The sequence below is a fragment of the Stegodyphus dumicola genome, chromosome 3, assembly GCF_044657685.1.
Source record: "Stegodyphus dumicola isolate Sdum_Otavi_A_Nest chromosome 3, ASM4465768v1".
In the NCBI taxonomy this organism is placed as follows: Eukaryota; Metazoa; Arthropoda; class Arachnida; order Araneae; family Eresidae; genus Stegodyphus; species Stegodyphus dumicola.
In genome coordinates this window covers 170,377,778-170,389,786 of record NC_140770.1, presented here as the reverse complement: position 1 = coordinate 170,389,786, position 12,009 = coordinate 170,377,778, and the positions used below count along the sequence as shown (strand labels likewise).

The 12,009-nt window shown below is 32.7% G+C and overlaps 1 protein-coding gene across 1 annotated transcript in view; it reads right to left on the bottom strand.

The window, feature by feature from the left end:
* LOC118192641 (uncharacterized) overlaps positions 1-9,468 on the bottom strand; it is a 64,257-nt gene extending 54,789 nt beyond the window's left edge. Inside the window, exon 1 of the mRNA XM_085813609.1 lies at positions 9,341-9,468. The gene's annotated coding sequence lies outside the window, so the exon portion shown is untranslated. The remainder of the gene's footprint in view (positions 1-9,340) is intronic.
* Between the last annotated feature and the right edge of the window lie 2,541 nt (positions 9,469-12,009).

Genomic DNA, 12,009 nt, shown 5'->3' with positions numbered 1-12,009 from the left:
GGATTCAAAATCGCTTTTTTCGTGACGTTTGTGCATACTTATGTATCCCTCATAAATCAAAAACGATTAGACGCAGAAAGTTGAAATTTTGTGTATGGAATTGATATACCATCTAGTTGTGAACCTTCCTTTTATTACAATCAAGATATGTGTGTGATAAAAACTTGAAGTAAGCTGCAACGGATTGACGACGGTTCTCTGCAAGGTGAGACTTGCAAATAGACGTAGCCGAACTGAACATAATCTTCACTACGGAATACGAACTAATTATCAGTACAACTTAGCATAATTTTTATTGCTGAATACAAACTAATTATTAAGACAACTGAACATAATCTTTATTGCTGAACACGAACTAATTATCAAGACCATATTTCTCAATACACATGATCATAAGCCCAATACGCACACCACAATTTTATATAGAGTATTATATTTTAGGCGCAATACGCACATTATATAGTAGTTAGCACATTATATAGTAGTTTTTGTTCATTATATAGTAGTTAGCACATTATATAGTAGTTTTTGTTCATTATATGGTAGTTAGCTGCACGGCAAAGCACAGCAAAATGAAACAGAGTCCAAGCGCCAACAGAGTTGCAAGCTAACTGCGCATTTAATTTAATATGGCAGTCTGTTTAAAGAAAGGTTTGGGTTTAAGGTTTCAGTTCTTAGAGTTTAGGTTCCGAAATGGCTACGTCATCAGCGTTGCGCAGGCCATGCAAAATGGATTGATCTAGAAATGACGCAATCCGGAAGAGTTATTACAATTTCTAGAATAGAGAGAGGGAGAATTAGGGGTTACCGTAAATTTAAATTATAATTTGATATATATGTATAGGCCGGGATTAAAAGTGCTTAGCGAGCCTTTATTTTCGCAATCGTTGGTTGAAATCATACACTTCCAATTACAGAAGTGTTTGAAACGATGAAAATATTAATATTTTGGCAATGTTAAATTAAAAAAAAAATTCATTTTAGACAAATAACAAAATTAAATTTTTAATGCCATCTCCCTTTGCTATTCTCCTATTTGAGAACTGTTTGGGAACGTTTTATGCTCTTTATGAAAAAATAAACTATAAGAAGTTTGATTCCGTAAGACAAAACTGAGCGGGATATTTAATTTTAAAAATTTGTATTTTTTCACATCAGTTTCAACTTGCCTTGTAGGATCGGTTAATTAAGCAATTAAGCTAGAGTAATCAGAGGAAATAAGCCTAAGAGAAGTGCAGCAAAAAGTGTGTGTAATTTATGGAAGTACATAAGGAAGTCGCGTAGTGTCATATAAGATACTATTCGTATGAGAACCAATCAGACGAATAAGATAATATCTATTCTACAGCGGTGTAAAACTTTTCGGCGAGCACTGCCGGCCTGATCAACGAAATTATTCCACAGCACCATTTGGATGGAAATTTGCCATCAAATGAGCCACATGGTATTGGCTAGTATATTCTTTCTGTAATGATATGTGCAGAAAACTTCGGACTCACAAGTAAACCTTCTCTCCTTTGATACCGGTTTTCCGAAAGCCCACATATTTTCTGAAAGCTTATGTCACAACTAGAAAAACTGTGAAGTTTAGGGGCAGAGGGACAAACGTTTAGGAGCTATAGGACCCACAAAGTATGCTTAAAGTGTGTGTAGATGGACATATTCCCGTAATGACGTCTCTATTTCTTGTATGTTCATGCAGTGTTTGCTTTCGAAGTACCTGATGGTAAACTCCTACAAAAAGAACTGGTAACTGAAGGATGTACGGGAAAGATCCAGCCTCTGGATATTCGTTTCTTCAGACACTAGAGCTCTTTTGTTCATTACATGACGGACACAATTATTATCTAGACAAAGGAGCACATTTGGCAAGGTGATAGTTTTCTGGTCCTGCAGTCCTTTTCACTATATGAGTTCAGCGCTCCTCATTTGAAGAACTTAATTAAGTATGCTTTCTATAAGGGTGGATACTTAGGATGTGGATTGCGCCAATGGATTACTGCTTCGATTCATTGACAAATGATGAGTGTGCAAAGTGGCAGGATATCGCTTTTGTAAAATGTTCCCATTGTGAACTGTCTTTCTGCCCTTCTTACAGTTTTTTTTTTTTTTTTTTTTTTTTCTGTGATGTGCACATTGATTGTCTTTTGTAATAGATTTTGTTTGAAGTCAATAAGAAGTCACATTTTCAACATCCCAACGTATATTGTTTCTTTTCAACGAGTTATTTCTTCCTTTCTATTGGGATGTCCACCTTCTTACAATATTATTAGTTCATATAAATACGTGAAACGAGCATTTTAGCGAATTTTGGTGTCACGTTTCTAACACTTTACTCATACTTTGTGAGTCCTATAGCTCCTAAACGCTTGTCCTTCTGCCCCTAAGATTTTACGCTTCTTCTACTTGTGACATAAGCTTTCAGAAAATATGTGGGCTTCCGAGAAACCGGTATCAAAGAAAAGAAGGTTTACTTGTCAGTACTAATATTATATTTTTAAAGAGAGCTAACATACAAACATAACCGTCGATACTGTCTCCTGACACTGCTTTTATATGATAATGTTTCACTACTCGAATCAGTTCGATTCTAAACCCCAGAAGAATGGAACAATCCTTATACTATTTCAATAAACAAGAAATGCAGTTTTAGTCTCGCCTTTGACCGCATCTGGCATGAGGGGCTCATCTTCAAGCTTATCAGCTTAGGACTTCCCAGAGAACTCATTCTTCTGATCTTCTCCTTTTTGCAGAACCGCACTTTCTTCGTCGCTCAAGGAAATGAAAAATCCAATTCAAGACCTATAAGATCCAGCGTCCCACAAGGAAGTATTCTCGGTCTAGTGCTGTATCTTTTGTACATATCAGACTTTCCACACCCTGGTTTGGACAATTACTCTCTGTTAGCATGTTATGCCGATGATATGGAGATTGCAATTAAATCTATCCAAGCTAATCATGCAATAGACAAAAATCAGAATTACCTCTATGCTGTAGAAGATTGGTGCACAAATTGGAGTGTAAAAATCAATGCTAGCAAGTTACAACTTTTAATTCTCAGCAAAACTAAGAAAAATATTGCTTTTAAAGATCTCTGCCTTTTTCAAAAAGCTGTTCCTTTGGTCACAAAGGCCAAATATTTAGAAATTATTTTGAACCTCACATGATCCAACCACATTAAAAGTGTCAAGAGCAAAGCCATGGGCAAAATGTGCAGATTTCTCCCGGTCATTGGAAAATATTCAAATCTTAGCTTGCGCACTAAAAGACACATTTATACCACTTGCATTCGACCGATACTTTGTTATGCTGCTCCTGCTTGGAACACGGTCACTCAAACTCAATTGCATCAATTACAAGTAGTGCAAAACAAATTTCTGCGCATTATTACTGATTCTCACTTTCTTATCCGTAATGAAATTTTATATAGAGACTTAAAACTTGAGATGATTCCAGATTACATCAGAAGATCTAATGAAAGATTCTTCAACAAAGCTGTGAAATGTGACTTTGTTAATTACTCCCAAGTCTTTAATTATGAAATTCTCTTCAAAGATCATTTCGAAGATTATGGTCTGAGGCAAATGCCTTGCAGCTCACATCTTCATGAAAGGAGACGACAACTTTATCACATAGCTCCTCAATTGGCAGATGTTTATACTTCCAATGCATCTGATTTTAATTGAAGTTCTTCTGTAGTCTGAATATTGTTCTTGGAGACTGATAAAACTTGCACTGTGAGATTCTTCGCATTGTTGTGATGATGAAATAGTAGTGTTGTAACCAGGTAGCCTAGGTTGTTGTTGAATTGTTGTAGTGAATTTCGTTGTATTGTTGTATTGAATTGTGTTGTATAGTTGTATTGAATTGTGTTGTATTTAGTAGTATTGATTGAGGTTGTTTTTTTGTATTTGAATTTGTCATTGGTACCATTGCTGTAGAGTATCTTTCTCATATTGTTGTCATTTATTTGCATTGTCTTGGGTCCTTCATGAAAGCTCTGATCGCTCGTCACGTTTTGCGAACTCTGTCTGATTGGATTGTCTTGCTCCTTTTGATTAAAGTTTTTGATTAATTCCATGTGTTAATTTATTTTTTTACTGCTCATGTTGCGCAATGTTTGAGTTATGTCATAAAATAAAGCTATAAAATAACTGCTTCAGTTTCTTTCAATCTTTACTTAATATTATTGATTTATTATACAATTTTTGTTTAAACTACGTTTCATCTTATCGCTGAGTCTCAAAATGTATATAACAGTTTTAAAGTTGGATTTATTACCTACGTTTTATTTCTTCCATTTCTCATTCTTATACAGAAAGAAGTTTTTCAGACGTTCACTTATTCGATCATAAGGCAATCGGTAGTCATATACAAATGTCCAACAGAAAATTCAAAAGAGAAAAAGCAAAATCTGTGGCCTAGGTTATTTAGAATATGGCAAAGCATGCGAGGGTTATCAGCCTAAGGATAAGGATACCTTTTTCACTTTATTATTAAACCTCGCTTTCTTCACCCTCACGTCACTTAAAATTCATCATAAAAATCTTCTTCTCTTCTTCCCCTTTTCTCCGTTTTCTCATCTGAGATTTTCTCCACGTTCGGAATTCTTTATGTCACGTGCCCTTGGGCTTTAATTCTGAAACCGGCAACGTTGCTCTTCGCAATAGCTCGGTCAATTATAGGGTCTAAGTATGTTTTAGTCTCAGTTGTTGCACTGGTCTCCAATTACAGCGCAAATGAATTCTCGCTTGTATTACATTCCACAAAATGTTAAACTGACGCAATGTTTTGCGCATGTGCTGAATTAAGGTAAGCATTTGTGTTATTCCAAAGTATACTAAAAAATACAATGAGAGTTTGAACTCGTTTATTATGCTTTATTAACTAACCAACATACATCGACAACCAAGCTGTCGATGTATTGCGTACCAAGCGAGCATTCGTCTTTCCTGCATTAAAATTCTTTAAAGATAAGCAATTCACAAATTGTACATAGCGACCCAAAGACGAACTAGCAAATAATTTTGATAATTCGCGAACATTTTTATATTCTGTTGTTTTTCTTCTATAATTATGTATATTTATACAAAATAACTGATTAAATTACATTTGTTAAATAATTTTTAGTTATTATATTTACATATATTTGTTATTACTTCATTATCATATTATTTTCTTCCAAGACTCTGCATGCTCTTCCTACCCCCCCTCCCCTCCAGAGTAAACAGAAAAATAGCTCAAAGTCGCATACCATAAAGTAACAAAAGTGCGTACAATGTAATATGTACTTTTAACTAAGTAATGCCTGCTTAAAATTATATAACCAAAACAGACCTTAAAGTGCAGTCAGTTTCCAAAAGGCGAAGAGAACAAAATGCGTGTGCTGCGGACTCATTCAACTGATCTTATAAGGATCAAAGGGAAAACCTTCTTCTCTTCCATCCTCCCACAACGTGATAAAAAGGGACAAATTTTTCCCTATCTGTATGAGGTGTACTTATATCATCCAGGTGTAAGTGCATTCTTTAGCTTTAAATTTGGCACAATTTATTATTACGTTTCGGAATTATTATTATTAGTGTTTAACAGCGTTTTTACCCGAAACATTGTGTACGGTAAAGTTTTTGATTAATTCCATGTGTTAATTTATTTTTTTACTGCTCATGTTGCGCAATGTTTGAGTTATGTCATAAAATAAAGCTATAAAATAACTGCTTCAGTTTCTTTCAATCTTTACTTAATATTATTGATTTATTATACAATTTTTGTTTAAACTACGTTTCATCTTATCGCTGAGTCTCAAAATGTATATAACAGTTTTAAAGTTGGATTTATTACCTACGTTTTATTTCTTCCATTTCTCATTCTTATACAGAAAGAAGTTTTTCAGACGTTCACTTATTCGATCATAAGGCAATCGGTAGTCATATACAAATGTCCAACAGAAAATTCAAAAGAGAAAAAGCAAAATCTGTGGCCTAGGTTATTTAGAATATGGCAAAGCATGCGAGGGTTATCAGCCTAAGGATAAGGATACCTTTTTCACTTTATTATTAAACCTCGCTTTCTTCACCCTCACGTCACTTAAAATTCATCATAAAAATCGCAAAATATTTATAAATAATGTATAATTCCTGATAAAGTGTTGTCATACATATTTTTACATTCGCTAGATTACTTTTTAAAAATAACGCATGATAACATTTGATGGCAACATCCTTTTATAGGAAAAGTAATACGCACACAAGAATGAGGATCGAGATTAATAGCGCCTCTGTTGCTAAAAAAAAGCAACTTTAGCTTGGGATAGATTTGGTTAAACTCTATTTTTTTCAAGGGCGATCAGACACCGGTCCCTCTTCTTCAGGAGCAAAAATGTACATTTTCATATTGAAAACATAATAGAGGAAACGAAAGGATAAAATAAATTTTATACTATTGTAGAGCAAAATGGCAACATGTTGAGTGATTAGATAAGATTTCATAAGGTAAAATCATTGCCCTGAAGAAAAAGAAAACGCTGCTAAAAACAGTTCTAACTGATTTTTTGACGTGAATTTGAATGATATTGTTCAAGTTCTGTTGTAAATATTCTTCTTTAATGTCATTTATAACTTCATTTCTTCATTTCTAATGATGTTTATTCTTCTGTTATTTATTGTATAGTCACGTGGTATGTTGCGAAGTTGATTAAATAATCAAGATATAATAATTAAATCAAAGTTTAGCAGTCTGACAGAGAAAATACATCAAAACTACAACAAAAACAAATTACTTTAATAAAATAATATAATAAAAATATAATAACATAAAACGAATACTTAAAAATTCTTTAGTCTCGAGGCATGTTACGTATCCATATCTATATCTATTTATCTGTATCTCTCTCTCTCTCTATATATATATTATATTATCCCCATACAGTACGTTCTTTTTGATTTGAATAATGATTTGATTTACATAACTAAATAAACCTATGCTCCAGATTAAAATGCTCGAAAATGCAAGTAAATTCTCAACAGTATTTTTCTGTTAATTATAATATCGGTTATTTCCCTTTGTTGTATTTTTAATTGCTTTCGGATTAATTGTGATTTGCATTAATCGTGGAAATCATTTCTAGGATTACCCTGCTTAATTAAGAATATACTATACTAATTCTATAGCAATTTAATGTATGCATAATATACTATAAAGTTTCTACAATATAATAATTGATTTTTAAGTATTTCATTGCATAGTTTAAATAACCTAAAGGATGCAATAACAAAAACGTAAGTCTGATTTATGCAAAAATTTAGAGTTTCTATGACTTTTTTAATACTGGAAATATTTCCAGATTTTTTTAATACTTGGGGTAGTGTGATAAAAAAAAATGCGTTATCAACATTTAATTATGCAAAAAAAAAAAAAAAAAAAAAAAAAATACAAATATAACTAAATTTAACAATTTTTAGCTAGAAAAATATTAAGAGGATAAAATAGTTAATAGCAAGATAATCAATTAAGAAACCTAAACAAAACTGACGCGTGTAACTGAGACAAAACAGAGAAGTGTGAATACGAGCAAGTTATGCATTAAAAACCCTGCATAACGATATCTCTCCTTTTAGTAGATAGAGCACACATACTTTGCTATAGTAGATTAAACGTCAGCAACAAAACCCGCGAGACAAATATTTCTTCCTTGCACTACCAACATTCGCGAAAAAAAATAAAAGATAAAATTTCTACGCGATGCATTCTTGTTCGAAATGCATGAACCCAGTTATTTATGAAATGTATGAGCCTTGCTAGAGTCACTAAATGGATTTTTATGACAGAAAGCATCTAGTGAGAGACAAGAAACTGTCAATAGGAACACGGAAGAACGAATTAGTGTAGCTTAAACATTGCCACTGTTATGGTACAAATTGGTCAGCGTTATTCATGGGTAAAACCCCAGAAGTTGCACATGAAAACGGAGTAAAGCTCCCCACAATGTTTTTCCCAACAGGAAAACGAGCATTAGAACATTTTATCAAGAAACTGAAATATGAACACGGAGAGAGAGATTAGCTTCGCCTAAACATTACCAGTCACAAAAAACAGTTGACAATATTCATGTAAGCCACCAAGAGTGTTGCATACGTATATAAAAACGAAACAAATTTGACGATAATTTTTTAACAACAGGAAAGTAAGCATTTATTAAATGGTATTTGAAAGATGCAGCTTTTATCAAGAAATGATGCTTTAGTGAGCGGAATGAATTAAATGTATTTTAACCATCCCCGATTTACATAATGATAGATTGAATATGATCCCCCTGCAAAATTTTATCAAGAGGTATTTATAATGAATGCAGGAATCAACATAAAAAATTGCATGAATAGATTATGCAGAACGGGTCACAGCAATGGCATTACCGAATTTAAACATAATTATCATTAATATCAGTTAACTGTTTATACAATTCTAGCACACATTCATCGCGTGTAATTTTAAATAGGTTAGTGACATGCTTGTTTTAAATATTTACCTAACCTCAAAATATGCTCATAAAACGCATTAGAAACCAATGTAAAAGAGCACATTAAAAAAAGTTTGAATACACAAACGGACCATGATACAATAAACGCTATGAGAAAAGAAAAAAGAAAAAAGAAAAAAAAAGCCAAACATTACATAAAATTGGACGCATGGTGGGGAAAGGACGCATCTAACGAAAGGATGCATACAGTTCTTAGAGGGCAAAGGCTCTGCTGACGATGATAAATTCTCGCACATGTAGAGTCACAATAATTAATAACTCTTTGTATCCTATGTTGTGAAAATTTATTGGATAGCGCTTTTTCTTTCTAAGCCGTCAAGTTGTCAGGAGCTGGTGATTTCAAAGGATAATACAGGGTTAAAAAGGCTGCTAACTCAACACGTTCACAGATGCCCATCACTGTATGCAAATTTGCTTAGAAAAGACGTACACGATAGAAAAAGGCTTTAACTGGATTGCTTTAGAATTTTCGGGCATTAGTTATTAATTTTCTTTTCTCTGTAGTCGATTAATATCAACAAGAATTCTTTAGACTCTTTCCTTTAACTCGGTTCTTTCCTGGTACTCTGATAAACTAAATCTGAAAAAGTAATCAATATTTTTCTGTTACGAATTCTATATATCTTACTGTAATTCCTATATTTTTCTGTCAGAAGATGTTGTAACTGGCTTGAGAGCTGAATATATGATTCGCTGCTTAACGAGGTAACCAAAAATCCATATATCCACATCGTAAGGATACAAAAAATTTAAAATGCACTCGTTTAAAATTTAGCGAAGGCTTTAAATTCATTAAAAACTCACCTTCAGCCACGTCTGTCTTCAGAAGGTACCTGTACTTGGCAACATTTGATGTCATTGAAATACTTCAATCTTTGGTTTATCTCCAACCTCCCGCTATTCGCACAAGAAAAATCCAAAAAAGATCAGGCAGGCGCAATAGAAAATTGATTTTATACACTACTAACCCGGAATTGCGGAGGAAGTAAAGCATATATATATTTTTTTAAATATAGTGAAGAGCCAAAAAGAGTAGTGGAAACTGCTTTCCCTTTTCAATTTCCTGCTGCTTCAATGCAGTCGTTGGTAGACTGTAGCATATCACTTCGCTGACAAGTGACAATACTTACCGACGAAGGTGACACTTCTGGATATCCTTCATTGGTTTTGTCGGAAAGGCCGGTTAGTTTAAACTGTCTTTAAAGATTTGTGGTTCCGAATCGATTTCCTGAAGTCTTCATTTTCGGGAAACACCACTTCCCCTCGAAATGACACATTTCTTTTTAAAGAAAGTAAAGGCTTATGATTTAGAGCTAACGGAATTGTTGAGTTTGCGAAACCTTCGAAGTTTATAGTTACTCACAATAAATTAATTAATTAATTAATTAAAATTAAAATTAAGAGCAATTATTAGCCATGAGTTCAAATCAAAATTATTATCCAAAATGATAATTGTCATCTGGTGAATCACTTTAATGACTTATTAGAAATTAATTACGTAAGAAGAACATTATTTCTTTATTAGTTATGTCGTTGTTTAATTTAACTTATCTTTTATATTTTTATTATATTATTTATATTTTAATTATTTTTATACAATTATCTGTTCCTATGTGCGATGTCACGTCAAAATATCCTTATCTACGTATATAACCCTATACATGTACAATATACGCAAGTAGAAAGACAACATGAATTAGAGAGACCTTAGTGGTCAAGAATTTTGCGCATTGAGTTGCAAATTTTTTAAAATTTTTTTAATGAAGAGGAATGTTTAAAAAGCTAATGCTAAAAAATACATTTGACAGTATAGTTCCTTAGCAAAAATGTAAAATCATGTAACAACAACAAACAATACTAAAGTAGTAAAAACTAACGCGTAAAAATTACAATTCGAGATAACTTCAAAATCGAAAAGGGGAGAAAAAATTAAAAAATGTCAACGCCCAAAATATTTTAAAAGGACGCTAGTAAAAAATTAAATACATTTCAAATACACAGTAAATAGGTACAAAAAATTTGCAACAAATAGCAAATTAGCTCAACCCGAGGTTTGAGCTGGATTTATCAAGGGAAAAGCAGCTCAAAACTCGAATTAAGCTAACAGCTTTAGCGCGTTTTGTCAAACGATAATAATTGAGATTGTAAACGTAATTTCATTAACATAATAATCCAACTTAAAAATCTTAAAAAAAGAAGTAAGTCTCAATTATATTGCTTCTTTTCCCGACGCAATTGTAATTTAAATTGTAAATGTAAATCTTACTATTAAACAAGAAAAAAACTATACAAGAAAGCCTAGTTAGGCAAATGTACAATTAAAATAAATAGCTAAAAATCAATTAGTCGAAAAATTACACAATTTTAAAGGAGACACCTCCTAGCCATATATATATATATGTTCTCGGCAAAGTACGAAACGCCGTCATTCTATACAATGCCTAGGTATTGTATACAATGCCGGACGACTTTAGGCAAAGTTTGAAATATGAGAATTATTACATACTTTCTCTAGGCATTGTATATTATACCTAGTCATTCTATATAATGACAAAGCATGGCAAAGCATGAAAAAAAGGCTATGATAAGGTTATTATTTAAAAGACGTTCATGCCTCAGAAATACGAACGTTATTTTGAGAAATTAATGAAAGAGTGCCATTAAAAAACTGTTATTCGAAATACGTTAAAAAAAAAAATAAAAATAAAAATAAAAAATAAATAAATAAATAAAAATAAAAATAAAAAATAGTGACATGATCTTGATACAACATAATAAGTTTGCTATCTGGCTGAGACTGGGAATCGCTCGAACCTGACGACGTAAATTACATTCAGAAACAATCATAAGTTTCACATCAACGGCCTTTTTAATACCAGTTTGTTTTTCCGGCAGGGCTCACAAAGACAGATGTACAGTTCAATATCATTACGTGTAAGGTGTTTGTATTTTGTTGAACCTTCTTTCAACATTCTGTACGTCCGTGTCCAGTTTTCATGAAATACTGAAAATAACTCGGCGTCCGTGACGTAATACTGTATAGTACCGACGCTTTCTTTAACGGGGTAGATGAATGTACTTTTTTTTTTAGAAACTTTACATCCTAGCGATTAAGCAGGCAATAATCCCGTGGTTCCTTCTTAATAGTCATTTTGGCCTTTTTACGTCATTTATTAACTTCTGGTAAATAGTTTTGGTTCTTTGAAACGAATCGGAAATGTATTCCATACTTTCCTGGTTTGTCATTTGGCATTCTATAGAATGCCTAGGAAATGTGGGAAATATAAATCGTTTCATATATTGCCGGCAAGTTTTAAGCCTTATATACAATGCCTAGGCATTGTATAGAATGTCGGATATCAAACTTATCTGGCAACCTATATATAAGTAAAAAGCAAATCTAAAAATTACAATTTAAATTTTTTACACATTTTTTGTCTTATACACAAGCACACATGTAGAGAGAGAGGCAG